We start from the raw sequence: 9917 nt of genomic DNA, 5'->3' as shown, positions 1-9917 counted from the left end.
TGGGGGTGATTCCTCCAAAATTTCCTTTTGTCCTCCACACATTTCAATTGTAAAATGTAATTACAAAAATGTAATGCCTGCAGCACTTGATATTCCCAGGTGGTCTTCCATCCAAGTACTAACCAAGCCCAACATTGCTTAGCTTCTGAGATCAGGCTTATTCAAGGTGGTGTGGCCGCAGGAGATTGCATTTCTGCTTTCATGACTTTTATGTTTAGTGAGCTGGGGGTGATTCCTCCAAAATTTACTTTTGTCCTCCACACATTTCAATTGTAAAATGTAATGCCTGCAGCACTTGATATTCCCAGGTGGTCTCCCATCCAAGTACTAACCAAGCCCAACATTGCTTAGCTTCTGAGATCAGACGAGTTCAGGCTTATTCAAGGTGGTGTGGCCGCAGGCGATTGCATTTCTGCTTTCATGACTTTTATGTTTAGTGAGCTGGGGGTGATTCCTCCAAAATTTCCTTTTGTCCTCCACACATTTCAATTGTAAAATGTAATGCCTGCAGCACTTGATATTCCCAGGTGGTCTCCCATCCAAGTACTAACCAAGCCCAACATTGCTTAGCTTCTGAGATCAGACGAGATCAGGCTTATTCAAGGTGGTGTGAACGCAGGCGATTGCATTTCTGCTTTCATGACTTTTATGTTTAGTGAGCTGGGGGTGATTCCTCCAAAATTTCCTTTTGTCCTCCACACATTTCAATTGTAAAATGTAATTACAAAAATGTAATGCCTGCAGCACTTGATATTCCCAGGTGGTTTCCCATCCACGTACTAACTAAGCCCAACATTGCTTAGCTTCTGAGATCAGGCGAGATCAGGCTTATTCAAGGTGGTGTGGCCGCAGGCGATTGCATTTCTGCTTTCATGACTTTTATGTTTAGTGAGCTGGGGGTGATTCCTCCAAAATTTCCTTTTGTCCTCCACACATTTCAATTGTAAAATGTAATTACAAAAATGTAATGCCTGCAGCACTTGATATTCCCAGGTGGTCTCCCATCCAAGTACAAATCAAGCCCAACATTGCTTAGCTTCTGAGATCAGACGAGATCAGGCTTATTCAAGGTGGTGTGGCCGCAGGTGATTGCATTTCTGCTTTCATGACTTTTATGTTTAGTGAGCTGGGGGTGATTCCTCCAAAATTTCCTTTTGTCCTCCACACATTTCAATTGTAAAATGTAATGCCTGCAGCACTTGATATTCCCAGGTGGTCTCCCATCCAAGTACTAACCAAGCCCAACATTGCTTAGCTTCTGAGATCAGACTTATTCAAGGTGGTGTGGCCGCAGGCGATTGCATTTCTGCTTTCATGACTTTTATGTTTAGTGAGCTGGGGGTGATTCCTCCAAAATTTCCTTTTGTCCTCCACACATTTCAATTGTAAAATGTAATGCCTGCAGCACTTGATATTCCCAGGTGGTCTCCCATCCAAGTACTAACCAAGCCCAACATTGCTTAGCTTCTGAGATCAGACGAGATCAGGCTCATTCAAGGTGGTGTGGCCGCAGGCGATTGCATTTCTGCTTTCATGACTTTTATGTTTAGTGAGCTGGGGGTGATTCCTCCAAAATTTCCTTTTGTCCTCCACACATTTCAATTGTAAAATGTAATGCCTGCAGCACTTGATATTCCCAGGTGGTCTCCCATCCAAGTACTAACCAAGCCCAACATTGCTTAGCTTCTGAGATCAGGCGAGATCAGGCTTATTCAAGGTGGTGTGGCCGCAGGTGATTGCATTTCTGCTTTCATGACTTTTATGTTTAGTGAGCTGGGGGTGATTCCTCCAAAATTTCCTTTTGTCCTCCACACATTTCAATTGTAAAATGTAATTACAAAAATGTAATGCCTGCAGCACTTGATATTCCCAGGTGGTCTCCCATCCAAGTACAAATCAAGCCCAACATTGCTTAGCTTCTGAGATCAGACGAGATCAGGCTTATTCAAGGTGGTGTGGCCGCAGGCAATTGCATTTCTGCTTTCATGACTTTTATGTTTAGTGAGCTGGGGGTGATTCCTCCAAAATTTCCTTTTGTCCTCCACACATTTCAATTGTAAAATGTAATGCCTGCAGCACTTGATATTCCCAGGTGGTCTCCCATCCAAGTACTAACCAAGCCCAACATTAGCTTCTGAGATCAGACTTATTCAAGGTGGTGTGGCCGCAGGCGATTGCATTTCTGCTTTCATGACTTTTATGTTTAGTGAGCTGGGGGGTGATTCCTCCAAAATTTCCTTTTGTCCTCCACACATTTCAATTGTAAAATGTAATGCCTGCAGCACTTGATATTCCCAGGTGGTCTCCCATCCAAGTACTAACCAAGCCCAACATTGCTTAGCTTCTGAGATCAGGCTGAGATCAGGCTTATTCAAGGTGGTGTGGCCGCAGGTGATTGCATTTCTGCTTTCATGACTTTTATGTTTAGTGAGCTGGGGGTGATTCCTCCAAAATTTCCTTTTGTCCTCCACACATTTCAATTGTAAAATGTAATTACAAAAATGTAATGCCTGCAGCACTTGATATTCCCAGGTGGTCTCCCATCCAAGTACAAATCAAGCCCAACATTGCTTAGCTTCTGAGATCAGACGAGATCAGGCTTATTCAAGGTGGTGTGGCCGCAGGCAATTGCATTTCTGCTTTCATGACTTTTATGTTTAGTGAGCTGGGGGTGATTCCTCCAAAATTTCCTTTTGTCCTCCACACATTTCAATTGTAAAATGTAATGCCTGCAGCACTTGATATTCCCAGGTGGTCTCCCCATCCAAGTACTAACCAAGCCCAACATTGCTTAGCTTCTGAGATCAGACTTATTCAAGGTGGTGTGGCCGCAGGCGATTGCATTTCTGCTTTCATGACTTTTATGTTTAGTGAGCTGGGGGTGATTCCTCCAAAATTTCCTTTTGTCCTCCACACATTTCAATTGTAAAATGTAATGCCTGCAGCACTTGATATTCCCAGGTGGTCTCCCATCCAAGTACTAACCAAGCCCAACATTGCTTAGCTTCTGAGATCAGGCTTATTCAAGGTGGTGTGGCCGCAGGCGATTGCATTTCTGCTTTCATGACTTTTATGTTTAGTGAGCTGGGGGTGATTCCTCCAAAATTTCCTTTTGGCCTCCACACATTTCAATTGTAAAATGTAATTACAAAAATGTAATGCCTGCAGCACGTGATATTCCCAGGTGGCCTCCCATCCAAGTACTAACCAAGCCCAACATTGCTTAGCTTCTGAGATGAGGCTTATTCAAGGTGGTGTGGCCGCAGGCGATTGCATTTCTGCCTTCATGACTTTTATGTTTAGGGAGCTGGGGGTGATTCCTCCAAAACATCCTTTTGTCCTCCACACATTTCAATTGTAAAATGTAATTACAAAAATGTAATGCCTGCAGCACTTGATATTCCCAGGTGGTCTCCCATCCAAGTACTAACCAAGCCCAACATTGCTTAGCTTCTGAGATCAGACGAGATCAGGCTTATTCAAGGTGGTGTGGCCGCAGGCGATTGCATTTCTGCTTTCATGACTTTTATGTTTAGTGAGCTGGGGGTGATTCCTCCAAAATTTCCTTTTTGGCCTCCACACATTTCAATTGTAAAATGTAATGCCTGCAGCACTTGATATTCCCAGGTGGTCTCCCATCCAAGTACTAACCAAGCCCAACATTGCTTAGCTTCTGAGATCAGGCTTATTCAAGGTGGTGTGGCCGCAGGCGATTGCATTTCTGCTTTCATGACTTTTATGTTTAGTGAGCTGGGGGTGATTCCTCCAAAATTTCCTTTTGGCCTCCACACATTTCAATTGTAAAATGTAATTACAAAAATGTAATGCCTGCAGCACGTGATATTCCCAGGTGGCCTCCCATCCAAGTACTAACCAAGCCCAACATTGCTTAGCTTCTGAGATCAGACGAGATCAGGCTTATTCAAGGTGGTGTGGCCGCAGGCGATTGCATTTCTGCTTTCATGACTTTTATGTTTAGTGAGCTGGGGGTGATTCCTCCAAAATTTCCTTTTGTCCTCCACACATTTCAATTGTAAAATGTAATGCCTGCAGCACTTGATATTCCCAGGTGGTCTCCCATCCAAGTACTAACCAAGCCCAACATTGCTTAGCTTCTGAGATCAGACGAGATCAGGCTTATTCAAGGTGGTGTGGCCGCAGGCGATTGCATTTCTGCTTTCATGACTTTTATGTTTAGTGAGCTGGGGGTGATTCCTCCAAAATTTCCTTTTGTCCTCCACACATTTCAATTGTAAAATGTAATGCCTGCAGCACTTGATATTCCCAGGTGGTCTCCCATCCAAGTACTAACCAAGCCCAACATTGCTTAGCTTCTGAGATCAGACAAGATCAGGCTTATTCAAGGTGGTGTGGCCGCAGGCGATTGCATTTCTGCTTTCATGACTTTTATGTTTAGTGAGCTGGGGGTGATTCCTCCAAAATTTCCTTTTGTCCTCCACACATTTCAATTGTAAAATGTAATGCCTGCAGCACTTGAAATTCCCAGGTGGTCTCCCATCCAAGTACTAACCAAGCCCAACATTGCTTAGCTTCTGAGATCAGGCTTATTCAAGGTGGTGTGGCCGCAGGCGATTGCATTTCTGCTTTCATGACTTTTATGTTTAGTGAGCTGGGGGTGATTCCTCCAAAATTTCCTTTTGTCCTCCACACATTTCAATTGTAAAATGTAATGCCTGCAGCACTTGATATTCCCAGGTGGTCTCCCATCCAAGTACTAACCAAGCCCAACATTGCTTAGCTTCTGAGATCAGACGAGATCAGGCTTATTAAAGGTGGTGTGGCCGCAGGCGACTGCATTCCTGCTTTCATGACTTTTATGTTTAGTGAGCTGGGGGTGATTCCTCCAAAATTTCCTTTTGTCCTCCACACATTTCAATTGTAAAATGTAATGCCTGCAGCACTTGATATTCCCAGGTGGTCTCCCACCCAAGTACTAACCAAGCCCAACATTGCTTAGCTTCTGAGATCAGGCTTATTCAAGGTGGTGTGGCCGCAGGCGATTGCATTTCTGCTTTCATGACTTTTATGTTTAGGGAGCTGGGGGTGATTCCTCCAAAATTTCCTTTTGTCCTCCACACATTTCAATTGTAAAATGTAATGCCTGCAGCACTTGATATTCCCAGGTGGTCTCCCATCCAAGTACTAACCAAGCCCAACATTGCTTAGCTTCTGAGATCAGACGAGATCAGGCTTATTCAAGGTGGTGTGGCCGCAGGCGATTGCATTTCTGCTTTCATGACTTTTATGTTTAGTGAGCTGGGGGTGATTCCTCCAAAATTTCCTTTTGTCCTCCACACATTTCAATTGTAAAATGCAATGCCTGCAGCACTTGATATTCCCAGGTGGTCTCCCATCCAAGTACTAATCAAGCCCAACATTGCTTAGCTTCTGAGATCAGACGAGATCAGGCTTATTCAAGGTGGTGTGGCCGCAGTCGATTGCATTTCTGCTTTCATGACTTTTATGTTTAGTGAGCTGGGGGTGATTCCTCCAAAATTTCCTTTTGTCCTCCACACATTTCAATTGTAAAATGTAATTACAAAAATGTAATGCCTGCAGCACTTGATATTCCCAGGTGGTCTCCCATCCAAGTACTAACCAAGCCCAACATTGCTTAGCTTCTGAGATCAGACGAGATCAGGCTTATTCAAGGTGGTGTGGCCGCAGGCGATTGCATTTCTGCTTTCATGACTTTTATGTTTAGGGAGCTGGGGGTGATTCCTCCAAAATTTCCTTTTGTCCACACATTTCAATTGTAAAATGTAATGCCTGCAGCACTTGATATTCCCAGGTGGTCTCCCATCCAAGTACTAACCAAGCCCAACATTGCTTAGCTTCTGAGATCAGACGAGATCAGGCTTATTCAAGGTGGTGTGGCCGCAGTCGATTGCATTTCTGCTTTCATGACTTTTATGTTTAGTGAGCTGGGGGTGATTCCTCCAAAATTTCCTTTTGTCCTCCACACATTTCAATTGTAAAATGTAATTACAAAAATGTAATGCCTGCAGCACTTGATATTCCCAGGTGGTCTCCCATCCAAGTACTAACCAAGCCCAACATTGCTTAGCTTCTGAGATCAGGCGAGATCAGGCTTATTCAAGGTGGTGTGGCCGCAGGCGATTGCATTTCTGCTTTCATGACTTTTATGTTTAGGGAGCTGGGGGTGATTCCTCCAAAATTTCCTTTTGTCCACACATTTCAATTGTAAAATGTAATGCCTGCAGCACTTGATATTCCCAGGTGGTCTCCCATCCAAGTACTAACCAAGCCCAACATTGCTTAGCTTCTGAGATCAGGCTTATTCAAGGTGGTGTGGCCGCAGGCGATTGCATTTCTGCTTTCATGACTTTTATGTTTAGTGAGCTGGGGGTGATTCCTCCAAAATTTCCTTTTGTCCACACATTTCAATTGTAAAATGTAATGCCTGCAGCACTTGATATTCCCAGGTGGTCTCCCATCCAAGTACTAACCAAGCCCAACATTGCTTAGCTTCTGAGATCAGACGAGATCAGGCTTATTCAAGGTGGTGTGGCCGCAGGCGATTGCATTTCTGCTTTCATGACTTTTATGTTTAGTGAGCTGGGGGTGATTCCTCCAAAATTTCCTTTTGTCCTCCACACATTTCAATTGTAAAATGTAATGCCTGCAGCACTTGATATTCCCAGGTGGTCTCCCATCCAAGTACTAACCAAGCCCAACATTGCTTAGCTTCTGAGATAAGACGAGATCAGGCTTATTCAAGGTGGTGTGGCCGCAGGCGATTGCTGTTCTGCTTTCATGACTTTTATGTTTAGTGAGCTGGGGGTGATTCCTCCAAAATTTCCTTTTGTCCTCCACACATTTCAATTGTAAAATGTAATTACAAAAATGTAATGCCTGCAGCACTTGATATTCCCAGGTGGTCTCCCATCCAAGTACTAACCAAGCCCAACATTGCTTAGCTTCTGAGATCAGACGAGATCAGGCTTATTCAAGGTGGTGTGGCCGCAGGCGATTGCATTTCTGCTTTCATGACTTTTATGTTTAGTGAGCTGGGGGTGATTCCTCCAAAATTTCCTTTTGTCCTCCACACATTTCAATTGTAAAATGTAATTACAAAAATGTAATGCCTGCAGCACTTGATATTCCCAGGTGGTCTCCCATCCAAGTACTAACCAAGCCCAACATTGCTTAGCTTCTGAGATCAGACGAGATCAGGCTTATTCAAGGTGGTGCGGCCGCAGGCGATTGCATTTCTGCTTTCATGACTTTTATGTTTAGTGAGCTGGGGGTGATTCCTCCAAAATTTCCTTTTGTCCTCCACACATTTCAATTGTAAAATGTAATGCCTGCAGCACTTGATATTCCCAGGTGGTCTCCCATCCAAGTACTAACCAAGCCCAACATTGCTTAGCTTCTGAGATCAGACGAGATCAGGCTTATTCAAGGTGGTGTGGCCGCAGGCGATTGCATTTCTGCTTTCATGACTTTTATGTTTAGTGAGCTGGGGGTGATTCCTCCAAAATTTCCTTTTGTCCTCCACACATTTCAATTGTAAAATGTAATGCCTGCAGCACTTGATATTCCCAGGTGGTCTCCCATCCAAGTACTAACCAAGCCCAACATTGCTTAGCTTCTGAGCTCAGACGAGATCAGGCTTATTCAAGGTGGTGTGGCCGCAGGCGATTGCATTTCTGCTTTCATGACTTTTATGTTTAGTGAGCTGGGGGTGAATCCTCCAAAATTTCCTTTTGTCCTCCACACATTTCAATTGTAAAATGTAATTACAAAAATGTAATGCCTGCAACACTTGATATTCCCAGGTGGTCTCCCATCCAAGTACTAACCAAGCCCAACATTGCTTAGCTTCTGAGATCAGACGAGATCAGGCTTATTCAAGGTGGTGTGGCTGCAGGCGATTGCATTTCTGCTTTCATGACTTTTATGTTTAGTGAGCTGGGGGTGATTCCTCCAAAATTTCCTTTTGTCCTCCACACATTTCAATTGTAAAATGTAATTACAAAAATGTAATGCCTGCAGCACTTGATATTCCCAGGTGGTCTCCCATCCAAGTACTAACCAAGCCCAACATTGCTTAGCTTCTGAGATCAGACGAGATCAGGCTTATTCAAGGTGGTGTGGCTGCAGGCGATTGCATTTCTGCTTTCATGACTTTTATGTTTAGTGAGCTGGGGGTGATTCCTCCAAAATTTCCTTTTGTCCTCCACACATTTCAATTGTAAAATGTAATTACAAAAATGTAATGCCTGCAGCACTTGATATTCCCAGGTGGTCTCCCATCCAAGTACTAACCAAGCCCAACATTGCTTAGCTTCTGAGATCAGACGAGATCAGGCTTATTCAAGGTGGTGTGGCCGCAGGAGATTGCATTTCTGCTTTCATGACTTTTATGATTAGTGAGCTGGGGGTGATTCCTCCAAAATTGCCTTTTGTCCTCCACACATTTCAATTGTAAAATGTAATGCCTGCAGCACTTGATATTCCCAGGTGGTCTCCCATCCAAGTACTAACCAAGCCCAACATTGCTTAGCTTCTGAGATCAGACGAGATCAGGCTTATTCAAGGTGGTGTGGCCGCAGGCGATTGCATTTCTGCTTTCATGACTTTTATGTTTAGTGAGCTGGGGGTGATTCCTCCAAAATTTCCTTTTGTCCTCCACACATTTCAATTGTAAAATGTAATGCCTGCAGCACTTGATATTCCCAGGTGGTCTCCCATCCAAGTACTAACCAAGCCCAACATTGCTTAGCTTCTGAGATCAGACGAGATCAGACGAGATCAGGCTTATTCAAGGTGGTGTGGCCGCAGGCGATTGCATTTCTGCTTTCATGACTTTTATGTTTAGTGAGCTGGGGGTGATTCCTCCAAAATTTCCTTTTGTCCTCCACACATTTCAATTGTAAAATGTAATGCCTGCAGCACTTGATATTCCCAGGTGGTCTCCCATCCAAGTACTAACCAAGCCCAACATTGCTTAGCTTCTGAGATCAGACGAGATCAGGCTTATTCAAGGTGGTGTGGCCACAGGCGATTGCATTTCTGCTTTCATGACTTTTATGTTTAGTGAGCTGGGGGTGATTCCTCCAAAATTTCCTTTTGTCCTCCACACATTTCAATTGTAAAATGTAATGCCTGCAGCACTTGATATTCCCAGGTGGTCTCCCATCCAAGTACTAACCAAGCCCAACATTGCTTAGCTTCTGAGATCAGACGAGATCAGGCTTATTCAAGGTGGTGTGGCCGCAGGCGATTGCTGTTCTGCTTTCATGACTTTTATGTTTAGTGAGCTGGGGGTGATTCCTCCAAAATTTCCTTTTGTCCTCCACACATTTCAATTGTAAAATGTAATTACAAAAATGTAATGCCTGCAGCACTTGATATTCCCAGGTGGTCTCCCATCCTAGTACTAACCAAGCCCAACATTGCTTAGCTTCTGAGATCAGACGAGATCAGGCTTATTCAAGGTGGTGTGGCCGCAGGCGATTGCATTTCTGCTTTCATGACTTTTATGTTTAGTGAGCTGGGGGTGATTCCTCCAAAATTTCCTTTTGTCCTCCACACATTTCAATTGTAAAATGTAATTACTAAAATGTTATGCCTGCAGCACTTGATATTCCCAGGTGGTCTCCCATCCAAGTACTAACCAAGCCCAACATTGCTTAGCTTCTGAGATCAGACGAGATCAGGCTTATTCAAGGTGGTGTGGCCGCAGGCGATTGCATTTCTGCTTTCATGACTTTTATGTTTAGTGAGCTGGGGGTGATTCCTCCAAAATTTCCTTTTGTCCTCCACACATTTCAATTGTAAAATGTAATTACAAAAATGTAATGCCTGCAGCACTTGATATTCCCAGGTGGTCTTATTCAAGGTGGTGTGGCCGCAGGCGATTGCATTTC

General features: G+C 43.9%; 32 non-coding genes and 11 pseudogenes across 32 annotated transcripts; all 43 read right to left on the bottom strand.

The window, feature by feature from the left end:
• Positions 1-74: 74 nt before the first annotated feature.
• Positions 75-183, bottom strand: LOC131731520 (5S ribosomal RNA; annotated as a pseudogene).
• Positions 184-283: 100 nt separating this feature from the next.
• LOC131731413 (5S ribosomal RNA) lies at positions 284-402 on the bottom strand. Its single transcript, XR_009324828.1, has one exon. It is a non-coding gene; the product is annotated as a 5S ribosomal RNA (ribosomal RNA).
• A 100-nt stretch (positions 403-502) lies between these two features.
• On the bottom strand, positions 503-621 carry LOC131731451 (5S ribosomal RNA). The gene has a single exon (XR_009324865.1). It is a non-coding gene; the product is annotated as a 5S ribosomal RNA (ribosomal RNA).
• A 114-nt stretch (positions 622-735) lies between these two features.
• On the bottom strand, positions 736-854 carry LOC131731484 (5S ribosomal RNA; annotated as a pseudogene).
• Positions 855-968: 114 nt separating this feature from the next.
• Positions 969-1087, bottom strand: LOC131731420 (5S ribosomal RNA). Its single transcript, XR_009324835.1, has one exon. It is a non-coding gene; the product is annotated as a 5S ribosomal RNA (ribosomal RNA).
• A 100-nt stretch (positions 1088-1187) lies between these two features.
• LOC131731514 (5S ribosomal RNA) lies at positions 1188-1296 on the bottom strand (annotated as a pseudogene).
• A 100-nt stretch (positions 1297-1396) lies between these two features.
• On the bottom strand, positions 1397-1515 carry LOC131731477 (5S ribosomal RNA). Its single transcript, XR_009324880.1, has one exon. It is a non-coding gene; the product is annotated as a 5S ribosomal RNA (ribosomal RNA).
• A 100-nt stretch (positions 1516-1615) lies between these two features.
• Positions 1616-1734, bottom strand: LOC131731459 (5S ribosomal RNA). Its single transcript, XR_009324872.1, has one exon. It is a non-coding gene; the product is annotated as a 5S ribosomal RNA (ribosomal RNA).
• A 114-nt stretch (positions 1735-1848) lies between these two features.
• LOC131731386 (5S ribosomal RNA) lies at positions 1849-1967 on the bottom strand. The gene has a single exon (XR_009324801.1). It is a non-coding gene; the product is annotated as a 5S ribosomal RNA (ribosomal RNA).
• Positions 1968-2273: 306 nt separating this feature from the next.
• LOC131731462 (5S ribosomal RNA) lies at positions 2274-2393 on the bottom strand. The gene has a single exon (XR_009324875.1). It is a non-coding gene; the product is annotated as a 5S ribosomal RNA (ribosomal RNA).
• Positions 2394-2507: 114 nt separating this feature from the next.
• Positions 2508-2626, bottom strand: LOC131731385 (5S ribosomal RNA). Its single transcript, XR_009324800.1, has one exon. It is a non-coding gene; the product is annotated as a 5S ribosomal RNA (ribosomal RNA).
• A 100-nt stretch (positions 2627-2726) lies between these two features.
• LOC131731526 (5S ribosomal RNA) lies at positions 2727-2836 on the bottom strand (annotated as a pseudogene).
• Positions 2837-2936: 100 nt separating this feature from the next.
• Positions 2937-3045, bottom strand: LOC131731493 (5S ribosomal RNA; annotated as a pseudogene).
• A 114-nt stretch (positions 3046-3159) lies between these two features.
• LOC131731530 (5S ribosomal RNA) lies at positions 3160-3268 on the bottom strand (annotated as a pseudogene).
• A 114-nt stretch (positions 3269-3382) lies between these two features.
• Positions 3383-3501, bottom strand: LOC131731372 (5S ribosomal RNA). The gene has a single exon (XR_009324787.1). It is a non-coding gene; the product is annotated as a 5S ribosomal RNA (ribosomal RNA).
• Positions 3502-3602: 101 nt separating this feature from the next.
• On the bottom strand, positions 3603-3711 carry LOC131731492 (5S ribosomal RNA; annotated as a pseudogene).
• Positions 3712-3825: 114 nt separating this feature from the next.
• On the bottom strand, positions 3826-3944 carry LOC131731461 (5S ribosomal RNA). The gene has a single exon (XR_009324874.1). It is a non-coding gene; the product is annotated as a 5S ribosomal RNA (ribosomal RNA).
• A 100-nt stretch (positions 3945-4044) lies between these two features.
• Positions 4045-4163, bottom strand: LOC131731371 (5S ribosomal RNA). The gene has a single exon (XR_009324786.1). It is a non-coding gene; the product is annotated as a 5S ribosomal RNA (ribosomal RNA).
• A 100-nt stretch (positions 4164-4263) lies between these two features.
• Positions 4264-4382, bottom strand: LOC131731432 (5S ribosomal RNA). Its single transcript, XR_009324847.1, has one exon. It is a non-coding gene; the product is annotated as a 5S ribosomal RNA (ribosomal RNA).
• A 100-nt stretch (positions 4383-4482) lies between these two features.
• On the bottom strand, positions 4483-4591 carry LOC131731495 (5S ribosomal RNA; annotated as a pseudogene).
• A 100-nt stretch (positions 4592-4691) lies between these two features.
• LOC131731395 (5S ribosomal RNA) lies at positions 4692-4810 on the bottom strand. The gene has a single exon (XR_009324810.1). It is a non-coding gene; the product is annotated as a 5S ribosomal RNA (ribosomal RNA).
• A 100-nt stretch (positions 4811-4910) lies between these two features.
• Positions 4911-5019, bottom strand: LOC131731496 (5S ribosomal RNA; annotated as a pseudogene).
• A 100-nt stretch (positions 5020-5119) lies between these two features.
• LOC131731369 (5S ribosomal RNA) lies at positions 5120-5238 on the bottom strand. The gene has a single exon (XR_009324784.1). It is a non-coding gene; the product is annotated as a 5S ribosomal RNA (ribosomal RNA).
• A 100-nt stretch (positions 5239-5338) lies between these two features.
• Positions 5339-5457, bottom strand: LOC131731389 (5S ribosomal RNA). The gene has a single exon (XR_009324804.1). It is a non-coding gene; the product is annotated as a 5S ribosomal RNA (ribosomal RNA).
• Positions 5458-5571: 114 nt separating this feature from the next.
• LOC131731368 (5S ribosomal RNA) lies at positions 5572-5690 on the bottom strand. The gene has a single exon (XR_009324783.1). It is a non-coding gene; the product is annotated as a 5S ribosomal RNA (ribosomal RNA).
• A 97-nt stretch (positions 5691-5787) lies between these two features.
• On the bottom strand, positions 5788-5906 carry LOC131731412 (5S ribosomal RNA). Its single transcript, XR_009324827.1, has one exon. It is a non-coding gene; the product is annotated as a 5S ribosomal RNA (ribosomal RNA).
• Positions 5907-6020: 114 nt separating this feature from the next.
• Positions 6021-6139, bottom strand: LOC131731426 (5S ribosomal RNA). The gene has a single exon (XR_009324841.1). It is a non-coding gene; the product is annotated as a 5S ribosomal RNA (ribosomal RNA).
• Positions 6140-6236: 97 nt separating this feature from the next.
• Positions 6237-6345, bottom strand: LOC131731491 (5S ribosomal RNA; annotated as a pseudogene).
• Positions 6346-6442: 97 nt separating this feature from the next.
• LOC131731367 (5S ribosomal RNA) lies at positions 6443-6561 on the bottom strand. The gene has a single exon (XR_009324782.1). It is a non-coding gene; the product is annotated as a 5S ribosomal RNA (ribosomal RNA).
• Positions 6562-6661: 100 nt separating this feature from the next.
• LOC131731465 (5S ribosomal RNA) lies at positions 6662-6780 on the bottom strand. Its single transcript, XR_009324878.1, has one exon. It is a non-coding gene; the product is annotated as a 5S ribosomal RNA (ribosomal RNA).
• Positions 6781-6894: 114 nt separating this feature from the next.
• LOC131731366 (5S ribosomal RNA) lies at positions 6895-7013 on the bottom strand. The gene has a single exon (XR_009324781.1). It is a non-coding gene; the product is annotated as a 5S ribosomal RNA (ribosomal RNA).
• A 114-nt stretch (positions 7014-7127) lies between these two features.
• Positions 7128-7246, bottom strand: LOC131731410 (5S ribosomal RNA). Its single transcript, XR_009324825.1, has one exon. It is a non-coding gene; the product is annotated as a 5S ribosomal RNA (ribosomal RNA).
• Positions 7247-7346: 100 nt separating this feature from the next.
• Positions 7347-7465, bottom strand: LOC131731365 (5S ribosomal RNA). Its single transcript, XR_009324780.1, has one exon. It is a non-coding gene; the product is annotated as a 5S ribosomal RNA (ribosomal RNA).
• Positions 7466-7565: 100 nt separating this feature from the next.
• On the bottom strand, positions 7566-7684 carry LOC131731390 (5S ribosomal RNA). The gene has a single exon (XR_009324805.1). It is a non-coding gene; the product is annotated as a 5S ribosomal RNA (ribosomal RNA).
• Positions 7685-7798: 114 nt separating this feature from the next.
• On the bottom strand, positions 7799-7917 carry LOC131731406 (5S ribosomal RNA). Its single transcript, XR_009324821.1, has one exon. It is a non-coding gene; the product is annotated as a 5S ribosomal RNA (ribosomal RNA).
• A 114-nt stretch (positions 7918-8031) lies between these two features.
• On the bottom strand, positions 8032-8150 carry LOC131731377 (5S ribosomal RNA). The gene has a single exon (XR_009324792.1). It is a non-coding gene; the product is annotated as a 5S ribosomal RNA (ribosomal RNA).
• Positions 8151-8264: 114 nt separating this feature from the next.
• On the bottom strand, positions 8265-8383 carry LOC131731408 (5S ribosomal RNA). Its single transcript, XR_009324823.1, has one exon. It is a non-coding gene; the product is annotated as a 5S ribosomal RNA (ribosomal RNA).
• Positions 8384-8483: 100 nt separating this feature from the next.
• Positions 8484-8602, bottom strand: LOC131731363 (5S ribosomal RNA). The gene has a single exon (XR_009324778.1). It is a non-coding gene; the product is annotated as a 5S ribosomal RNA (ribosomal RNA).
• A 100-nt stretch (positions 8603-8702) lies between these two features.
• LOC131731474 (5S ribosomal RNA) lies at positions 8703-8831 on the bottom strand (annotated as a pseudogene).
• A 100-nt stretch (positions 8832-8931) lies between these two features.
• LOC131731388 (5S ribosomal RNA) lies at positions 8932-9050 on the bottom strand. Its single transcript, XR_009324803.1, has one exon. It is a non-coding gene; the product is annotated as a 5S ribosomal RNA (ribosomal RNA).
• A 100-nt stretch (positions 9051-9150) lies between these two features.
• LOC131731362 (5S ribosomal RNA) lies at positions 9151-9269 on the bottom strand. The gene has a single exon (XR_009324777.1). It is a non-coding gene; the product is annotated as a 5S ribosomal RNA (ribosomal RNA).
• Positions 9270-9383: 114 nt separating this feature from the next.
• On the bottom strand, positions 9384-9502 carry LOC131731537 (5S ribosomal RNA). The gene has a single exon (XR_009324891.1). It is a non-coding gene; the product is annotated as a 5S ribosomal RNA (ribosomal RNA).
• A 114-nt stretch (positions 9503-9616) lies between these two features.
• Positions 9617-9735, bottom strand: LOC131731361 (5S ribosomal RNA). The gene has a single exon (XR_009324776.1). It is a non-coding gene; the product is annotated as a 5S ribosomal RNA (ribosomal RNA).
• Positions 9736-9917: the final 182 nt, after the last annotated feature.

The sequence above is a fragment of the Acipenser ruthenus genome, unplaced genomic scaffold (assembly GCF_902713425.1).
Source record: "Acipenser ruthenus unplaced genomic scaffold, fAciRut3.2 maternal haplotype, whole genome shotgun sequence".
NCBI lineage: Eukaryota > Metazoa > Chordata > Actinopteri > Acipenseriformes > Acipenseridae > Acipenser > Acipenser ruthenus.
Note: the sequence above shows the minus strand (reverse complement) of the source record. Positions and strands in the feature narration are given on the sequence as shown.